Genomic DNA, 22,663 nt, shown 5'->3' with positions numbered 1-22,663 from the left:
CGCATCCTCTCCTAAGACAGTTTCTAAGAGGAATCAAAAACATCAATCCTCCAAGGAAACCACCTCCGCCTACTTGGGACCTTAACTTTGTGTTGGAACAACTAACACTTCCTCCCTTTGAACCAGCAGCATCGGCGGATCTACAGTTTCTGTCTTGGAAAACTGCATTCCTTCTGGCCATAACCTCAGCTAGAAGTATCTGAGTTACAAGCTTTAATGGCAGTGCAGCCATTTCTTATCTTTCATCAAGACAGAGTTTCTTTGAGAACCATTCCTACATTTATGCCAAAGGTGGTATCCAGGGTATCCTTGAACCAAGCAATTCACTTGCCTACATTCTTCCCAAAACCGCAAAATAAAGGGGAGAAACTTCTGCACACCCTGGACATACACAGACAGTTGCGCTACTACTTGGACAGAACTAAAAGTTACAGAAAGACTGACCAGCTGTTTGTAGCATATGCTGCTGGGGCACAAGAAAAAGCAATTTCCAAACAGACAATTTCAAAATGGATAGGAAATTGCATTCGTTTTTGTTACTCCTTTCATGGAAAAACTGTGCCAGCAAACATTAGACCTCATTCCACGAGAGCCACAGCCACCACCACAGCCTTCCTAAGAGGGGTGGCTACCAAGGACATTTTAGAAGCTGCTACATGGAGCTCCGTGCATACATTTGCCAAGCATTACAATTTTCCTTTATACTCCATATCCAGAGCAGGCTTTGCTACGGCAGTCCTGCAGGGTATATTAACTACACCATCCTTTACTTAGTTCCTCCACCCCCAGATTGGCTATGGTATTCTACCCATATGTGATGACTGCAGATGCATCCTTGAAGGACATAGTACAGTTTTGTACCTACCATAAATGTAGATGTCCGATAGGTATGCATCTGCAGTCAGGTTTACCCTCCCTCCTTCCCCTCTGTGGTATTCCTAGGGTGCTTACCCCTCTATTAGCTAGCTGGGGGATCTATTATGGTGTATTTGTTTGTGTATATATATATATATATATATATATATATATATTTTTTTTTTTTTTTTTTTTGCAAATGTTTGGAATGTTATTGCATTTCTCCAAATTTAGCCTTCCTAGAGGGCACCTGGCATCTGGGGCAAGAAAAACTGAGGAAGATGGCGTTGGCTGATGCTTTTATACCCCAGACGCTCTGACGTTGGGGAAAGTGCGACATCAGCCGAGGCCAGACCCAGACTTTGGAATCCGGCCGACCGAAGGGCTGCCTGAGGCAGGACAACCCATATGTGATGACTGCAGATGCATATCTATTGGACATCTACATTTATGGTAGGTACAAAACTGTACTTTCTTTGCCATATTTGTTTCCCTTTTGGTTATGGTATAGACATAGAAGAGTCTATTTTCCTTGCAGGAAATAAAGGAACAAGTCTGCGTACTTCCATCCCTTCTGCAATAGCTCCTTGTACTAGGAGTAATAGGGACAGTACCTTTACAAGACCAAAATATGAGATTCTGTTAGAGACTTTTTCTAGTTCTTAAAATGATGGACCTTGGAGACTCATTGTGGGTCTGTCAAAGTGTAGTATTTTTCTCAAGGCCCCAGAATTCAAGATATTAATCCTACAGGCCCTTTTGTCTCTCTTGTTCACATAAGCCCTGATCGTAACCTTAGATCTTAGGGATGCCTACCTCCACATCCCTTTTCACTGGAACCTTTCGCTATTTCGAAGCAGGGTGATTTTGTATCAGTTTATCTCAATTTCCTGTGGACTGGCTATTGCTTCTGGGTTTGTATGGACTGGCTATTGCTTCTGGGTTTGTATGGACTGGCTATTGCTTCTGGGTTTGTATGGAGTTTCTTGCTCCGGTAATTGCATATTTCAGGACAAAGGATGTTCAAATATGCCCATGTTTAGTCAGCTGGTTTCATTCAGCCATCTTTTCAGGAAGAGGGTCTTCCAGAGACTCAAGTTGTCCATCAGTATTCCAGAATTAAATCTTGTTCCTTCCAGAAGAATTTTGTTCCTAGGTTTGCTTTTGGACTCCAGATGCCAGAAGGCATTTCTTCCCAGTTGTGTGTGGAGCATTTGAAACAATACTTCCACAAATTAAGGGAGGAAGGGAACGATGTCGGCTATACAGTGCCTCAGATGGTACCTCCAGAGAGATAACATAAGGAAATTCCAACTGTACCTGAGATCTGACTGGAAAAAACACTCACAGTCCCTGGAAGAAATGATTTCCATCTCGTTCTGCATTTCCAATAAGCTGGAATGGTGGTGTACCAAACTTGATCCGAACTTAGGGTTGCTCTTCACCCAGAAGCCTGGCCTTTGTTTCCATCAAAGTGCATCCAGTGGTTATTTCAGCTTGCCTGCTCATGGATTCTTCCCTGGCATGTCTGCTACCTACAAACAGTTTTTAAAAGGTGTATTGTATAGAGGTCAACAAAATAATTGCCCCTGATTAGGACCTAAGTTTTATCCTTGAAAAAACTAACCCAGTCTTATTTCAAACCTGTTAAGTTCTTAACTTTAAAATATTCCTGCAGGTAGCTGTCACCTCAGCTAGAAAAATGTCAGAAATCCAAGCCTTGACATGCAAAGTGTTATTTCAGTGTTTTTTGTCAAGGACAGGGTGAGGCTTAGAACAAACCCTTCAGTACCAAAGGTGAGGGCAAAGTTTTCTATCAAGTCAGGTTATTCAGTCCTTGTCTTCTTTACCCCCTCCACTGAATAGAGGAATGCATCCAGCATTCCTTGTATGTAGACAATCAACCTTAGATATTGTTTGCACAGAACAGAAGATAATAAAAGATGTCCTGACGGAGTCACTGCTGTAGTATTCTTAAAATCAGATGGTTTGTAGCTCACTGACGTCTGGACGGAATGTTAAAGCTTTACCTTTTTACGGTGTATGTCTGGGTGATGACCTCTGTTCGTGTCAGGGTGTAAAAGTAGATGTACATACGAGAATCTCAGATTATCTCACCGCAAGCCTGAATCAAGGTTGTTGCACCCGACGGACTGTAATCATTTTGCTGTTAGTTACCTTAGCTTCGCTTGTTGGATCAGATAAGTGTGCCCATGGGGAACTTTCTAATTTTTAGTCTGTTTTTCTCATTGTTAGATGTCAAATAGGAGGGATAATTGAGTGCAGTAGACAAATTCCATACAAAAACTCAACTCATTGTCTGTTCTGTTTAGTCACTGAACCTGACTATAAATTTTTGTTCCATCTGCTAGTCATTCGTTCTGAAAACCCTCCGATTTAAGCTGTCCACACTTAATACTTTTCTTGACACCCAGCATCTAAAATGCTTAGCCCAATCCACTATGTCAGAAGGCCTGGATGTAGGCTTACCCCTAAGAAAAAACCTGAAACCAAGAGAGGATTCTCTAGCTGTTGTCTTAGAATTCGATGTACCTGCTGAGGTGGTTGAATCCACAGTATGCTAATCGTCTTCTCATGAGTCCTATACTACGACCCTGCTGGAGGCTCTTATGGTTCCTGAGTCCTTGTAGATGAAGTTATGTGACGAACTGTGAATCATTGTATCGGAGGTCCTTAAAGGAATCCCTGAGATCCTTGTGTGGGATGAAATTCCTGTACCTTTACAGAAATGTGTCAAGATTGAGAACCTAAGTTTATTAGGGCTGCCCCCCCCCCCCCGAAAAGATAAAACAAAAACTTAAACATTCAGTGTCACCTTCTGCATACAAGGAAAAAGGATGGTGTGATGCATTTCTCAGGAGCTTTTAAAGGCAATCATGTCTCTGAAGCTCCCTTCCTTTGTGATTTGTCAAACCACATCACATAAGCAGACTTTATATTCCTCTTCCTCTGACGAGGAACCGGATAGGGATTTGGATCTTTCTGTTGACTACTTGTCCCAGTTACACTCTCCAGAACAGATTTCATTAGATGAAGGAGATTCACTTTTTTCTGCTCTTTTCAGCCTTCCACCTCCCATTCTGTTTTTGAGCTTTTTCCTCTAACTTCTTTAAGGAATACTGCATCAGTGATATAGAAGGACATAGTACAGTTGTGTAAAATGTTACCATAACAGTAGATGTCCTTCTCTTCACTGTTGGAATATTCGCTCCCTCTCTCCAATTTCCTCTTTTTTTATTATGCCTTTTTTCTTTTTAGATGTGCATGGACTCCTTTGTCCTATGACGATTGTGCTTTTCTGGGGCAATTCAGTTCTGGGTAGTTGTGTCTGTATGTCCCTTTTATACCCTGCATTCTGTACGAGGAGCAAACTCTCTAAGCAGACACTTGTAAAATTCTTATAAATGGTCATTGAACACAGGTGTTCAAAGCTATAACTATAACCCTCAGGTAAATGTTTGCCTCCTCCAGTAGATGTTTGCCTCCTCTGAAAACCACATGCTTCATCTGCTCTGCACAAGGACTCTTGACACCTCCAGTTTGGAGGACAGATAACTTCTCTTTCAAATGGGTGGAGAAGGTCCTTTGAGTATCTACCTTTATCTCTGGTCCCATGGCTTCTATTCAAGGTCCAGAAGGAATACCCAAAACTTCTACTTCTGGCACCATTCTGGTGATGGCAAATTTGGTTCCCACTTTTGGTTCACCTATCATAGGGAAAGTTCTGGATGATCCATTCAAAATCACATCTAATCACCCAACAGAAGGAGTTACTCCTTTATCCTGATCTCAACTCTCTCAGCCTGACCCCTCTGAATGATAGGATTTTAATCCATGCAAGACACAATTTTTTTAAAGGGGTGTTCGAATCTACAAGAAGCTAGATCTTACACAGCCAAGTAGAAGAGATTTTCCATCTGATGCTTTAAACATAAACTCCAATCCCTTCTAGCCAACACCCCAACAATACTTGTATGACTTATTACATTCAGGGTTCACATGTTCTTCCATTAAGGCTCATTTATCAGCCATTAATGCTTGCCTTATTTTATATCCCCCTCTCATGTCCATGACAGAAGTTGAACTTTTTCCTAAGAGGGGTTTTACACCTAAATTCCCACAAGGAAACCTTTTGCTCCTCCTTGGTATCTTAATTTCATTTTGAAAAACCTAACTTCACCTCCCTCTGAACCTGCTGCTTCAGCTACTTTAAAATTCTACACTTGGAAAACAGTGCTCCTCTTGGCCTTGTTCTAAGACCCTGTGGGTTAAAGTCTCTGTGCTCTCATGGCCACTCCTCCTTTTTTTATCTTCCACAAAGATAGGGTCAGTCTAGTCCGGGCCAATCCATCCTTCATGTTAGAAGTAGTTAATGAACTTGCTCCCAACCAAGCAATCAGTCTGCCTAACTTTTTCCCCAACCCCTCAAAGTAGAGGAGAAAGAATACTGCACTCTTTAGACATTCACAGACAGCTGAGGGTTTCATTGTTGCAGTCATTACTCTTGGGTTATCCTGCTGGCAGGCGACTCGCAGTCAGCCAGAATTCCAAAGTCTAGGTCTGGCGAGGGTTGCTGTCGCCTCTTCCCTGATGTCAGTGCGCCAGGGGTATAAAAGATGCAGCTGACACCATTTTCTTCAGTCTTTCTTGCCGTGTGGTGCCCGAAGCAAAAGCAGTTTGCAAGTGCCGGTTGGCGGACTCCTGAGATTTTCAAATCTGAATTTCAGAACCGAAATCTTCATTAAAGCTAAGTACCCCGTTGGGGAAACTTTTTTCTTGCTCCAGACCGATGTCAGAAAAAGTTAACAATAGTATTTCTTGTGGGAAGCAAATACCTCATAAGGATTTTCTTTCTTACTGTATTCCTTGCCTAGGCCCTGATCACAATGTTGCTAGCTGTCGGTTTTGTGCTAGATTCAACCAACACACTATCAAGCGTCGGTTCGATTTTGCATTTCATTACTTTGCCCAACGATTTCATTATATAATGCCGGCGGAACAGCCGACATCCGGAGTTTACAAAAAATGCAAGGACAGGGATAGGCATCTGAGGTCAAAAACCGATGACGAAGCCTCTTCTAGGCCAGTCACCGGTTCTCAGTGAGGCGCTTTCACAGCCCCTGGCACCTGCTACCTCAGAGCCACAGGCCACTACCGACTCCCATGTGGAGCTGACTGGGCCTCTGGAAACTCAAGGTATTGGACACTCAGAAATCAATCCCTCAGATGGGTCTGGAGCCGCTGAGCAGGCATTGGCTTCTGAGGGTGTCTTCAGACCATCACAACTGTAAGTTAAGCCATCTTTGGCTTCAAAGACTAAACCATTAAAGACAACGAAACAAGTACAACATTCTCCTATTCAGACTTCCATGCCTAACAAACAGATGCTCAAAATGGCCGAAGACCTAATTACTTTGATCAGGGGCTCCCATCCCCCTCCTGATAAGAGGCCTAGGCAAGAGACAGTATGATTCTTCTGATCAGGTTTCTATTTCCTCTGATTCCTCTTCTGAACAGGATTACCCCATGCTTCACTATGAGGATTCTGATGCTGAAGAATCCATTCCTTCAGCCTCTCCTCCTGAGGACTATTCTTTTGGGGAAACACTGCATACTATGAGGGAGAATTTCCACTGGGAGAGCCATGATTATTCTGAGTCTATGAAAAGGCTCAGAGACTTCCTGCTTCTTCCTCAGCACAGATCCCTAGCTATTCCACCTGTTCTAGACATTGTAGATGATGTATTTTCAGAGTCCGGACTGTCCCCTGACTCTTTACCCCCTGCACCTGCTAAGCCAGACAGATACTACAGGGTGATAAAAGTCCAGAAGCACTATAGCAAAAAACGGCAATACAAATTGTTGTAAAATTCGTCCTCAAGTTTATTGGAATACACAAACGGTAAGCGCTTTCAGCTGTATAAACTCAGCCTTCATCAGACAAAGTAAACCACACTGACATTTTGTTATATATTATATGCTTAATTAACCAATTAATAAATAAGTCTTATTGCATCTATAAAATCTCAATTTGCATAAAATATGCATGCCGATTAAAATACACATAATATATTATAATATGAACCACAATTAAACAACATTACAATAAATATCATTATAAAACCATAACTAATAAATTATTAAGTTATGCCATATGGCCATTAATTAGATACTGCTTGAGTAATATTTGAGACATCAAGGCTTTTTATAAACACCTTACTCTATGTGAATATTCATACATTACATAATATGTTTATTTACCTATTTAAAGCCAATTTTAATATACTAGAAATGGATATAGAATCATTTATTCCTGGAGTATGTGTGGCATTAAGAAAAACTTGCCACCAATACTCTTTAGATTCTAGAATTATTTTCCAGGGGCCTTTTCTGGGAGATGGAACCACCTGTTCAAGTACTACAAATTTAAATTTATGAGTGGGATGCTGGACAAGATGTCTATAAAGTGCATTATTTTCAGATAGTCTATTAATATCATATACATGTTCATATATACTCTGTTTTAATTTCTGCTCAGTTTTGCCTATATAATAAGCTGAGCATTCCATACACAAAGCTGCATAAACAACTCCAAAAGTATTGCAATTATATTTCCCTTTTATTAATATATTATTACCATTTATATGCACTTGATCAGTTTCCAATATGTATGTACAATATTTACACATATTACATTTTTTCATAAAGGCATTACTAGTATGTGTTTTAGGACTGATCTGACACCAGTCCTTTAAATTTTTGTCTCTTTTATATATAATGGATGGTTGAATACCGAATAACTTCATCAATTGCTCATCTCCTTTTATAAAAGTCCAATTTTTATTGACCAAATATTTAACATATTCCGAGTCTTGCGTATAAGTGGTGATGAATGCAACATTAGTATTATTAAATAAACCTATTGCTATGTTATCCTCCACTTTGATGTTATTGTTATCATTATTAATACTATTATATGTTTTCTTGTATTCAACTAATAATACATTAGATGTAATTTCTTGCTGCATTTGATGAGGTTCCATAAAGTCAATTGATCTTAACAGAGGCTTGTAAAATCCATTTCTCCTTTTTACTACTACTTCTGTAACTATACCATCAAAAAAACAAATTGGATACTGTCTATTTAAAAACATTTATTTATTTTATTTTTATTTATTTTACATTTGTTGACCGGGCTAGTCTAACTGGATACATGTCCATTTTCAGTAGAGGCCCGAGGAGAAAAGCTCCACTGTAACAATCTACGGTAACACACTAAGAAAAAAAATATATACAAGAGGATAACTAAACTACTAAGCAGGAGTTAGCAACTAATTAGCATACAAAACAACAGAAAAGCAATTAGTGAAACAAAAATACACAGCAACAACAGCAGTATTTAAATACAGAATTGAAATTTTTTTTTTTTTTTTTAGCATCTGGACTTGGACTTGACCTATCATGAAGAAAAAAAAACTAAAAAAACTACCTGTGCAAGGCATTAGGTAGTGCAAAGTAAGTAGAGGTGATAGGAGGTAAAACATAAGCAAAGTAAGTAGCGGTAATAGGAGGTAAAATCACAAGAAAGAGGAAGTCACAAGCTGAGGAGAGTCAAGGGGAAGAATTTTAGTGATGGGAGCAGTGATATAAGCTAGCTGGAGACAAGGCAGTGTGAGAGAAGGAGAAATAATACTTGTCCAAAATGATGGGTGTGTACAGTGCAGATAGAGGTAATTTATTAAAGAGGTAAAAAGATGTGGAAGTAGCAAACAAGAGTCAGTCAGGAGAAGAGCAAGGGCAGAGCCAGTGTGATTTGAGGTGGGTCTTTAAATGTTTCTTGAAAAGGGGTGTTGAGGTCAAGGTAGTAAGTTCACTAGTGAGCTTGTTCCAGTGTGTACCCACAGCATTTGAGAAAAGGGAGTCACCTGCTTTGTTCTGAGATTTACATGTGGCTACTAGGAGTTTATTAGCTGATCGTAGGGTAGTGAGATTCTTATAGGGGGAAATAAGAGTATTAAGAATAGGTGCATTAGAAGGGAAATGGAGTATCCTGTGGGTAATAGTCAGTTGTTGAAGTAGAATGAGATTTTGTAGTTCAAGCCAATCTAGCTGTCTGAGATTTAAGCAATGATGAGTCTGATATGGGGCACCTGTAGCAAACCTGATAATGTTGTGGTAGGATGAGGCTAGTTTTGATAGGTTTGTTTTTGATAGGTTAATAAAGGTTGGAGAGGCATACAGTAGTGTTGAGATGAGATGTGTTTGAGCTAAAGATATCCTAGTCTCTGGTGTGAGAAATTGTTTAAGTCTATAGAGAGCACCTATTTTTTTGTTAACTGTTTTATAGTTAGATTGATGTGAGCATCAAAGTTTAGTTGATTATCTATTGTGACACCAAGCAGTTTTGTGGTGCTGTCGGGTGATATAAGCGTGCCATTGTTAGAGACAATAGTAAAGGAAATTGGGATGGACTTATAAGTTGGAGTAATCAATAGTAACTTAGTCTTTTAGGATTAAGGAGGAGACAGATGTGTTTGAACCAATTTTCTGCTGCAGTAAAACATTTTGGGTACATGAATGTAGTTCAGCAGGAGACATTGCAGTGCAGATAAGTGTAGAGTCATCTGCATACTGAATGCAAGTGGAGGATGGGAGGGAGGTATTCAGGTTATTAATAAAGATGGAGAAGAGGAGGGACCTAGAATAGAGCCTTGTGGGACTCCAATGGAGACTGGGAGCTGGGAGGATAAATGACTGTCCCAGAGAACTGCTTGTTGTCTATTTGACAGGTAGGAGTTGAACCACTGAACAGCCATTGTGTCAAGAGAAAGGGATTTAAGCATATCAATCAGAAGATGGTGATTTACCATATCGAATGCTTTTGAGAGGTCAAGAAATAATGCAGATGAGTATAGATTATTGTTACGATTTTTGTTGATGGAGTCTGTAAAGGAGAGAAGAGCAGTGGTGGTACTATGGAATGGTCTAAAACCGTGCTGTGAGTCAGCAAGTAGGTTATTTTGAAGAAGGTGCTCTAGAAATTGTTGGTGGACACATCGTTCCATGATTTTAGCTAGAGGAGAGAGTAGGGCTATAGGACGGTAGTTTGAAAGTTCAGTTGTATTTCCCCCTTATGTAAAGGGATGATATGGGAGATTTTCCAGAGACATGGAATAGTGGATTCGGTTATGGTTCTGTTTATTAAGATGGAGACTGGGAATGCTAGTACCTCTGCAGCTAGCTGCAGATACTCTGCTGGCAGTTTGTCTGCTGAGGGGGTACAAGGTTTAAGTTTTCGAGTTGGTTGTAAATGAAGGCTGTTGATACTGTGTTCAACATTAAGGAGGGTGTTTTATTATTAGGAGGGTTAAGTCCAAGGGTTGTGGGTGGAGTTAAGGTGTTGGCAAGAGAGGTGACTGTTTCTGAGAAGAAGTTATTGAAGGTGTCAGCAATTTTATTAGGAGGGTCTGAGCTAGGTTGGCAGGGGTGGGTGTTTTGGAGTTTCCAGGGTATAGGAGTTTCTTGATTCCAGACCAAAATTTTTGAGGGTTCTGTTGGGGTTTTGTTGAAATTTAAAGTAGAAGTTTTTCTTGTCAAGGAGTATAAGTTTCTTTGTGGTATTTCTAAGGTGTTTGAAATGTTGATGGTCATTGGGGTTTTGTGATTCTCCATTTTGCCCAAAGTTTGTTTCTTAGTATCATTTTTGCTTGGTTTCTTCGAAAGCCATGGAGCTGCTTTGGACCTTATTTTAATTTGGCGAGATGGGGCATGGCTGTCCAGAATTTGGAGGAATTTATTATTGAAATAAGTGACTGCTTCATCGAGAGGAAGGTCTTTGAGAGGTGCCCAGTTGCAAGCTTTAAGTTCTAAGAGGAAATTGGGAAGGCTGAAATTTTTCTTACTGCGTATAGTTCGATATACTGACTGCGAGGACTACTATGTTTTGTTTGGAAATGTATGTAAGGAGGTGGTCACTAATATTGTCAGGAGTATACCTGTTTTATATGCAAGGGGATTGTTGTTTACAAGTATCCAATCAAGAATACTTTGTTTCTTGGTAGGTTTATGTATTCTTGTAGGGAAGTTTATGATTTGTTGGAACGTGTAGAGGTTTATGAGAGAGGTAGGTTTAGTGGAACAGCAGGAGTTCCAATCAATATTGAGATCACCTAAAAGGATGGTTTCCTGTGGGATGGTAGAAGAGAGCCAGCTAAGGATATTTTCAAGTGTATTTATATTTTTCCCGGGAGGGATGTAGCAACACATAATGTACATTGCTTTGTTCTTATTAATCTGAAGTTTGGAGCAAAGGAGTTCAGCATTTGTAGGGGAGGGAGGTTGGGAGTCTATCAGGCTAATTTGTAATTCAGATTTATAAAGTATAAAGTATGGCTATATATTGACAGTCAGTTATAAATTCATCATACACTGAAACCATCCGAGCAGCACGCACTAATTGCCCTTTTAACACTGCCTTTTTTACATGTTGCGGATGGTGACTTTCAAAGTGTAGAAATTTATTAGAATAAGTCTTTTTCCGATGGATAGTAGCTTTGAATTTTTTATGAACAAAATCTTTGTGTAAGCAAACATCCAAATATGCTATCATATCCTTACTATATTGGTGTGTGAATTCCAAAAATTCGGTAGTGGCATTAATATATGTTAAAAATTCTTCAATAGATTGCATAGAGCCTTCCCAAATGAAAAATAAATCATCTAGAAATCGACTATACATCTTTACATGTTTCATAAACACTGAAGAAAATAAAAATCTGTGTTCCCATGCATCCATAACTACATTTGCATATAATGTACCAACTGGTGAACCCATCGCAACCCCCTTGATTTGTTTAAAGTAATGCCCATCATGATAGATGTAATTATTGGACAAAACTAAATCTAACAAATCTGTCAATGTGTTTAACTCATTTTGTGTAATGGGTATAATTTCTAAGAAAAAATCAGTAAACCAAGATGTACCTAATTGTTGCGGTGTACAAGTGAAAAGATCTTTTATGTCTACTGTGAGAAATATAAGCTCTTCAAAAGATTATCCATAGTTACATCATTGACTTTAGTAAGAAAATGCCAGGTGGTTCCATCTCCCAGAAAAGGCCCCTGGAAAATAATTCTAGAATCTAAAGAGTATTGGTGGCAAGTTTTTCTTAATGCCACACATACTCCAGGAATAAATGATTCTATATCCATTTCTAGTATATTAAAGTTGAGGGCTTTAAATAGGTAAATAAATATATTATGTAATGTATCAATATTCACATAGAGTAAGGTGTTTATAAAAAGCCTTGATGTCTCAAATATTACTCACACAGTATCTAATTAATGGCCATATGGCATAACTTAATAGATAGGAGAATTCATTAGTTATGGTTTTATAATGATATTTATTGTTATGTTGTTTAATTGTGGTTCATATTATATTATGTGTATTTTATCGGCATGCATATTTTATGCAAATTGAGATTTTATAGATGCAATAAGACCTAATTAATTGAATTATTTATTAATTGGTTAATTAAGCATATAATATACGACAATGTCAGTGTGGTTTACTTTGTCTGATGAAGGCTGAGTTTATACAGCCGAAAGCGCTTACCAACTGTTCGTGTATTCCAATAAACTTGAGGACGAATTTTACAACAATTTGTATTGCCGTTTTTTGTTATAGTGCTTCTGGACTTTTTATCAGTTTGTTTCTGTTCTTTGTGGATTATATAGTTTGGCATGGTTTCTGGTAGCACGCAAGAGGTGGCAACTATGGTAACTCGGGCTGAATTTGATACTTTGCAACAGTCGGTTACAACTCTGATACAGCTAATAGAGCAATTGTCTGTCAACAACACAAATGCCAGATTACCGGCTTTTGGGCATAATCGTTTGGATAGTGTTGATAGCACGGATAGTATACCTCCGGGCCAAATACAAAGACAAGAACAATACGAGTCACATAATGACAATTTTAGTATAAATAATCCTGTCATTCCATTGCAGCAGTGGCTCAATCAAATACAAACTGATGGCCGAGAAACATGTCCAGCTATTCCTACATTTTCAACTATGGTGGATGAATTCCACGATATGGTATGGCAATATCGGAAATTACTACATGAAAATATATATTTTACTGAATGCATAAAAAGACAACAGGTGCCAAAAGGTCTCTGATATTGGAAATATCCCACTGGGTTAAAGGAGAATAGTTCACTTCATAAAGATCTCCTTCAATTATTTGACCGGCAAGGCTGTGAACTGCTCCAGTTGTTAATCAAACATAATGCGAAACATATGGAGGAACTTAACATCAAAATAAATGAACTTGATGTCAAAATTAAACAACAGACATCTTACACTGCTTGCCAAAATCAATATCTTGAGGTGTTTACACAAATAGACAAATATAGCAATGCCATTGTGGAAAGAAAGGCCCGTAAACTTGAAAGAGACAAAATGGATTATTCCACGGGGCGGGCATACCCTAAACCATCGTGAGGACAAGCGTGAAATGAAGAAACAACTACAGAATTTTCTGTGACTGATAACAATGGCGTACAAGTGTACAACAATGAAAATATTCATAATAAACAGCAATTCCCTTTAGAAGACAACATCCCCCGCCGTTCGGAACGCCTTCGGAACAAGGAACGCTACACAGCCAGAAACAACAGTGCGACAGCTTGGAGAAGGCAGAGAATGGGCTCAAGGAGCGACTACAATCAGCAGTAGAGACTGTTAGTATAGATAATCGCAATTATACAGAAGGTGAGCGTAATTTTAAACTCATCACTAGTGGAACTGGCGATTATCATATTTATAACTATAGTCAAGTTCATTAAACTACAGAACATGCCAATGTATTCAGTAAAGGGTTTACTTATATTCCTATGAAAAGGGCAAGTGTTACCAGCTTGATAACTGAGCTCAAACTTTTTACTAGAAAACTGAACTTGGCGGTTATACATCAACATACGCCAAGTGTAGTTAATAATTCCATGCGAATTCCTAGTGTAACAAATCCTTCACTCCAGCCAAAAATAAAATTATTTGAGGATTTGTGTGAATTAGATTTTAGACATCATTTGAAATATAGTAAACGAGGATTTGATTATGGGAACAGCAAAAATAATAATTTTTCAGATATAGAGTGGAAAATGTTAAATGATATAAAAACCAAGAATGATATACGTATTATGCAGCCCGATAAGGGTGGCGGTTTGATTATCATGAATGTTTTTGATTATAACCAACAGTTATTACAAGTTTTGTATGGTGATGCTTATGTTGAAGCCTCTATAAATGAAATTAATATTTCTTATTCCAGGATTGACTATATTCTTGAAGATATGTTGTGGCAGGGCCAAATAACTAGGGAGGCATTTGCATATATGACCATGGAAAATCCCAGGATTCCAATTATGTTTGGGTCATTAAAGTTGCATAAAAATTTGCAAAACCCACCGATACGTCCAATAGTGGATGCCGGTGGTTCAGAAACTTATTATATTGCAAAGTTTATTGATTTAAAATTGAAGGACAAGTTAAATTAACTCGAGTACATCTCTCGAGACTCCTGGCATTTTCTTACTAAGGTCAATGATGTAACTATGGATAATCTTGAAGAGCTTATATTTCTCACAGTAGACGTAAAAGATCTTTTCACTTGTATACCGCAACAATTAGGTATATCTTGGTTTATTGATTTTTTTCTTCGAAATTATACCCATTACACAAAATGAGTTAAACACATTGACAGATTTGTTAGATTTAGTTTTGTCCAATAATTACATCTATCATGATGGGCATTACTTTAAACAAATCAAGGGGGTTGCGATGGGTTCACCAGTTGGTACATTATATGCAAATGTAGTTATGGCTGCATGAGAACACAGATTTTTATTTTATTCAGTGTTTATGAAACATGTAAAGATGTATAGTCGATTTCTAGATGATTTATTTTTCATTTGGGAAGGCTCTATGCAATCTATTGAAGAATTTTTAACATACATTAATGCCACTACCGAATTTTTGGAATTCACACACCAATATAGTAAGGATATGATAGCATATTTGGATGTTTGCTTACACAAAGATTTTGTTCATAAAAAATTCAAAGCTACTATCCATCGGAAAAAGACTTATTCTAATAAATTTCTACACTTTGAAAGTCACCATCCGCAACATGTAAAAAAGGCAGTGTTAAAAGGGCAATTAGTGAGTGCTGCTCGGATGGTTTCAGTGTATGATGAATTTATAACTGAGTGTCAATATATAGCCAATATGTTTTTAAATAGACAGTATCCAATTTGGTTTGTTGATGGTATAGTTAGAGAAGTAGTAGTAAAAAGGAGAAATGGATTTTACAAGCCTCTGTTAAGATCAATTGACTTTATGGAACCTCATCAAATGCAGCAAGAAATTACATCTAATGTATTATCTGTTGAATACAAGAAAACATGTAATAATAGTATTAATAATAATAACAATAACATCAAAGTGGAGGTAAACATAGCAATAGGTTTATTTAATAATACTAATGTTGCGTTCATCACCACTTATACGCAAGACTCGGAATATGTTAAATATTTGGTCAATAAAAATTGGACTTTATAAAAGGAGATGAGCAATTGATGAAGTTATTCGGTATTCAACCATCCATTATATATAAAAGAGACAAAAATTTAAATGACTGGTGTCAGATCAGTCCTAAAACACATACTAGTAATGCCTTTATGAAAAAATGTAATATGTGTAAATATTGTACATACATATTGGAAACTGATCAAGTGCATATAAATAGTAATAATATATTAATAAAAGGGAAATATAATTGCAATACTTTTGGAGTTGTTTATGCAGCTTTGTGTATGGAATGCTCAGCCTATTATATAGGCAAAACTGAGCGGAAATTAAGACAGCGTATATATGAACATGTATATGATATTAATAGACAATCCGAAAACATTGCACTTTATAGACATCTTGTCCAGTATCCCATTCATAAATTTAAATTTGTAGTACTTGAACAGGTGGTTCCATCTCCCAGAAAAGGCCCCTGGAAAATAATTCTAGAATCTAAAGAGTATTGGTGGCAAGTTTTTCTTAATGCCACACATACTCCAGGAATAAATGATTCTATATCCATTTCTAGTATATTAAAATTGGGGGCGTTAAATAGGTAAATAAATATATTATGTAATGTATCAATATTTACATAGAGTAAGGTGTTTATAAAAAGCCTTGATGTCTCAAATATTACTCACGCAGTATCTAATTAATGGCCATATGGCATAACTTAATAGATAGGAGAATTCATTAGTTATGGTTTTATAATGATATTTATTGTAATGTTGTTTAATTGTGGTTCATATTATATTATATTATGTGTATTTTATCGGCATGCATATTTTATGCAAATTGAGATTTTATAGATGCAATAAGACCTAATTAATTGAATTATTTATTAATTGGTTAATTAAGCATATAATATATAACAAAATGTCAGTGTGGTTTACTTTGTCTGATGAAGGCTGAGTTTATACAGCCGAAAGCACTTACCAACTGTTCGTGTATTCCAATAAACTTGAGGACGAATTTTACAACAATTTGTATTGCCGTTTTTTGCTATAGTGCTTCTGGACTTTTTATCAGTTTGTTTCTGTTCTTTGTGGATTAGAATACTACAGGGTCCCGGATTCTCATAAATTCCTGTATAAAAACCCCGCAGCAGACCCAGAAACTATATCTCAGGGTCCCAAGGGGGTTAAAGCTTCTACTGCAAAAAACCCTGTCCCCTCTGATAGGGATTCTAGGGCTCTAGACAGATGGGGAAAAAAAGTTTACACTTATGCCACCCTGACTGTAAGGGCTTTAAATTGTCAATTTCGTATGCTTAAATATCAAGAATATTTTATGTAACTACTTAAACAAAAAATGTTGACAGATACTGAACAGAGAACAAAGAATTGCAGGATTTTTTGCATGCAACTGAACAAGTGGGAAAACATACTTTGCAATGTGGTTATGATTCACTGGAGGCCTCTTGCAGGGCCGCTGTTACAGGTTCTGTTATTAGAAGGCATGCTTGGTTAAAGGAACAAAATCTGCCTGATCATGTTAAAGCAAAATTATTAGATGCACCATTACAGCATGATACTTTGTTTGCTACTAAAGCAGAAGAGGTGTTGAAAAAAATGGAGGATAAAGCAAAATCCATGCAGTCCGTAAAGGATTTATTACAGGTGCAGCCACCCAGGTTTAGCAGGAACTGGCCTTCTAAAAATTGTTCCTTTCCAGTCTCAGACAGACCACAAAGAGGCAGATACAGACGTCCCAGAGGCAGATCTCAACCCCAAGGTTTATACAGACCTAAACAATGGGGTGCTCCTACCTCCAAAAGCGGAGAAGACAAATCACAGCCTTACAGGAAACAGTCCCAATGACTTTCCTCTACCAGTTCCAAGCAGTTTTCTTTTGACAGCCCCTAGCACTTTTTTCATCAAATTGGCAAATGGTTACCCAAGACAAATGGGTTCTGAACATAGTGTCCCAAGGCTACAGGTTCCATTTTTACACTCTACCAAGGTCAAAGGGTATGCCAGACCTGCCACACAATCAATGGGCAGAGGCATAAAAACAAATTTCAGCCCTCATGGACATGAGGGCCATTCAGCAAGTACCACAACAAGAGCAGGGGCAAGGATTTTACTCCAGACTTTTTCTAGTACCCAGGAAGGACAAAACCTGGAGACCAATTCTGGACCTGTCTATACTAAATACGTTTCTGGAAGTTCCAAGATTCAAGATGTTGACTCTTCAGCAGCTACTACCCATGCTGGGCAAGAGGGCTTGGCTCGTAACTTTGTATCTAAAAGAGGCATACCTGCATGTCCCGATCAGACAATCTTGCAGAGATACCTCAGATTCATTGCTGGCTCAATGCATTACCAATTCTCTGCACTGCCCTTTGGCTTATCTACTGCGCCCAGGGTCTGTACAAAATGCCTGGCACAAGTAATTGCGTTTTGCAGACAAAAAGGAATTCAAATATATCCCTTCTTGGACGACGCCCTAATTCAAGCAGAGAACAAAGACACTCTTCTACAGCATCTGGCGTTTGTAAAAAGATTACTTATTGGCCCAGGGTACACAGTAAACGAAAAGAAATCAATACTAGTGCCCTCTCAAGAGATAATATTCCTGGGTGCAAGCTTAAATACAACTGCCCAGATGGCTTATCTCACGCCAGACAAGCAAAAACAACTGACTACTTACTTCAAGAAATTGGCAACAAAAACCTATTTATCTGCAAGGAAAATCCTGCAGGCCTTGGGTTTAATGGCATCCTGCATTCTACTAATTCCATCTGCCAGACTGCATATGAGGAAACTACAGTGGTATCTGAAAAGTGTTTGGACTCAGCATTGCCACAGCCTGGAGACCGTAATTGCACTCATTCCTGTCTACAACAGGAGTTTCGATGGTGGGCAGAAGCCTGTCACCACAACAAGGGTCTGCCATTCAGTTTACCCACAGCCAGACAGACACTGACAACGGATGCATCAGATTATGCCTTTGTGGCCCATATGGCAGGAAAATGTATTCAGGGCACATGGCCTGCAAACCAGATGCATCTTCACATCAATCAAAAAGAGATGCTGGCTGTTCAAAATGCCCTGACAGCTTTCAAGGACCTGCTTCATCCAGGACAATTACTGATAAAGACAGACAACACTACGGTCATGTGGTACATAAACAAGCAGGGAGGTACTCATTCTTACCCCCTCTGCAGACAATCAATGACCTTATGGGACACAGCATTGGCTTTTCAAGTTCACCTACAAGCACAATTCCTGCCAGGAAAACAAATACTCTGGTAGACTAACTAAGCAGAAACCTCATGGATCCCCACGAATGGAAACTGGATTCACAACAGGATGATAATAAGGAAATGGGGCTGCCCAGACATAGATCTATTTGCCTCCCCTCAGAACTGTCAATTGCAGAGATTTTGCACAAGGATTTACCACAAGCAAGCATGGAAATTGGACACCCTATCATTCAGCTGGAAAAATCTAACAGTATATGCTTTTCCCCCCTCTGCCACTCCTTCCCAGAGTACTTCTAAAGGTCAGACAAGAGAAGCCAAAAATTATTCTGATTACACCAGACTGGCCACGCCAGCACTGGTACCCAATCCTAAAGAGCTTATCTCAAGGTCCAGCATGGATATTACCTCAAACTTCTCACTTGCTGACCCAACAAAACAATCAGATCCTGCACAGCCAACTCAGGACCTTAAATCTGGCAACATGGCGGATAATGTAGCCATTCAGAAAACTCCTCTTTCAAAAGCCGTTATGGATGTTATCTTGGAGGCCAGGAGGCCCAGTACCAGAAAATCTTATGCAGAAAAATGGAAGAGATTCTGTGCTTGGAACCAGGAGCAAGGCATTGGCATTGGCATGTCTGTACCAAATATTCCTTAGATTTTGCAATACCTAACTGAGATGCTGAACACAAAGGCCTTTCTTTCTCATCAGTTAAGATTCATGCCTCTGCCATTTTTGCACATTACAATACAGAACCACCTACCTTTTTCTCATCCTTTAATAAGGCAGTACCTCAGAGGGGCCAAAAACATTAAGCCTTCAAGGAGAGCACCAATTCCGGCCTGGGACCTCAATTATGTTTTGGAAAAACTCACACTGCCTCCTTTCAAGCCAGCATTAACAGCTGATATTTAATTCTTATCCTGGAAATCAGCTCTTCTTCTAGCCATAACCTCTACAAGGCGAGTCTCGGAGTTACAAGCCCTCATGACTGTGGAACCTTTCATCATTTTTCATCCAGACTGGGTTTCTCTGAGGACAAACCCTACATTTATGCCTAAGGTGGTGTCCAGTGTGGCCCTCAATTAAACCATTCACTTGCCTACCTCTTACCCAAATCCACAGAACAAGGGTGAGAAAATTCTGCATTCTTTGGACATACACAGGCAGTTACACTTCTACTTGGACAGAACTAAAGCTTTCAGAAAGACTGAGCAACTTTTAGTGTCATATGCTGCAGGATCACAAGGAAAGGCTATATCAAAACAGACTGTTTCTAAATGGATAGGCCATTGCATCCGTTTCTGCTATTCTCAACATGGCAAATCAGTGCCTAAGGGCATTAGGCCTCATTCCACCAGAGCAACAGCCACTTCAGCAGTCTTCCTCAGAGGAGTACCAACGAAAGAAATCTTAGAGGCTGCAACTTGGAGTTCAGTACACACCTTTACAAAGCACTACCACTTGCCTCTCTACTCTAAGTCCAGAGCAGGCTTTCCCACTGCAGTTCTGCAGGGCCTCATAGCTTCTCCTAATCCTATTTAGCCCAGCCACCCATCCTCAGCTTTGAGATTCAACCCAAGAGTAATGACTGCAACAGTTAAACACGATGAACATAGTACAGTTGTGTACCTACCATAAATGTAGATGTTCGAGTGTATTCACTGTTGCAGTCCAGGTTACCCACCCACCATCCCCCTTCTCTTTGCTGGGACTTATCTACACTTCTCTATCCTATACAACCTTTTTGGTGTATTTGCTTGTAGATGAAGGAAATGTTATTTTTGTGCATGCATTTCTTATTGCTATATTTTTCAGCCTACCTATTTGGGGCACCTGACATCTGGGGCAAAAACTGAAGAAAATGGCTTTGGCTGCATCTTTTATATACCCCTGGCGCACGGACGTCAGGGAAGAGGCGACAGCAACCGACGCCAGACCTAGACTTTGGAATTCTGGCCGACTGCGGGTCGCCTGCCAGCAGGATAACCCAAGTGTAATGACTGTAACAGTGAATACACTCGAACATCTACTTTTATGGTAGTACACAACTGTACTTTTTGTTGTCCTAACCTGTATTCTATGAAGATGATTTCTAAACAATATATTGCTTCCTGGATCTCAAAGGCTATTTCTTTCCACTACTCTCTCAATGGAAAAACTCTACCCTACTGCTCAAAAGCTCACGTCACCGGAGCAGTAGCTTCTTTGGGTGCTTTCTACAAAGGAGTAGGCACCAGGTCCATGTTAGAAACAGCCTCCTGGTCTTCTGTTCACACCATCACAAAATACTACAAATTAGATGCTTTGTCCAGGGCAGTACTTTTTCCAGAACTATTCAGTCTGGCTTCCTGGACTCCTCCTTTGGTTGTTCCTTTTAACAGACCACCCTCTTTTTCTTCAGCTCTGGGAATCATCCATCTGTTAAGAATACTGCAACAGGACTCAGTCATGACACAGGTACAGTTGTATAAGAACTACCTGTAACAGTAGATGTTCTACTAATCACTGTTGCAGTATTCCTTCCCTCTCACCTATCTCCCTTTTCATTACCTCTTTTCCTGTCATTAGCACTAGGACTTTGCCTTTCGTACACACACACAAGCACATTCAGTATGTCAGGATCTTACTTTCTGAGAGGGAACTTACTTACCCTGTTCAACCTAAGCCCCTCCTAGTTGACCTTTCTCTTTCCTTGGTCTTCTTCAGGCCTCTTCTAGCTTGGAGGTAGTCTGAGGATTTCTTACATACATCTGCTTTTATACCCTGACACGTTCGAGTTGCAGTCATCATCCAGACATATGTCGTATGAAGGTAAAGCTTTGGTACCCTGGCCAAATGCCAGCGAGCTACAACTCATCTGTTAAGAATTCTCCAACAGTAATCCGTAGGAAACAACTCTACTTTTCAATCACTTGTTTGTCTCCTCTGCTCATGGAAAAGGGATGAGGGAAATGTCAAAGCAGTTTATAAATGGTTGGCCCACTGCATCGTGTTCTGTTATTCCTCAGTGGTTAAAAAACTAGAAGGAAACTGTGAGTGCCCATAGCACTGCTGCTGTTATGGCATTTCATGGACAGTGAGGCCCCTACTCCAAGTATATTGGAAGCTACTTGATTGTCTGTCCACACTTACTCAAATCATTATCCCCTTGACTTTTCTTCCAAGTCTAGTGTGTGGGTTTTTTGGCCATCCTACAGGGTATGCTGCAACTCCACCACTCTACTCTGTCCACCTCCTTTTAATAGAGCTGTAGGAATTGTCCCATTAGTCAGGAGTACTACAGCAGTGATCTAAACAAGTTACTTTGTACAGTTGTGTAAGATGTTACTGTAATAGCAGGGGTTTGAGTAGATCACAGTTGCAGTACTATTTCCCTTCCACCACTCCTCTTTTACTAGGGATGATCCTGAGTTTGGATGGTTTACCTTGTCCTTATTTCTGCCTTCCTTTTCCCTCCTTTCTTTTCCTTTCCCCCTTGCAGGGTCTTCTGCCTGGGGAGGTTTGAGTAGAATTTGGGGACCCATATTTCTACATGCTCCTGTCAGTATAGTAGATAAGGGTTTGATTGACTTTGTTCAGCTCGTAGTCTTCCCAGACTTGCCTTTTAGCATTTACTGTGCATGGCCATGCTCCTTTATGCAAGCAAGCTAATGTGGTGTGAGTAGATGGCAGGTTTATACTGGAGACATTCTGACATCACAGAGGGGGTGGGCATATTGCACACGTGGGGTGAGAAGGGAGCTCTGTAAGTCAGGCTGGACAATGGACCTTGTGTGGCTGAAATCCCACTAGTGAGGGCTATTGCAACATTGTCTACTTGAACATCTACTGTTACGGTAAATTCTTACACAAGTCCAGTTTCCTCCACATTCTGGTGTCATTTGTGTGTTCATCAGTTATCTTCTGTTGATCAGGTTTTCATTTGGTTTCATTCACTG

General features: G+C 39.3%; 1 protein-coding gene across 1 annotated transcript in view; it reads left to right on the top strand.

Annotated features, from left to right (window-relative positions):
• LOC122792701 (germinal-center associated nuclear protein-like) overlaps window positions 1-22,663 on the top strand; it is a 1,487,771-nt gene that overhangs the window by 1,137,789 nt on the left and 327,319 nt on the right. The window lies entirely within an intron of this gene.

Source organism: Protopterus annectens, chromosome 2.part0 (assembly GCF_019279795.1).
Source record: "Protopterus annectens isolate FY-2018-M chromosome 2.part0, PAN1.0, whole genome shotgun sequence".
Taxonomy (NCBI): domain Eukaryota; kingdom Metazoa; phylum Chordata; order Ceratodontiformes; family Protopteridae; genus Protopterus; species Protopterus annectens.
This window is presented reverse-complemented; position numbering and strand designations above follow the sequence as displayed.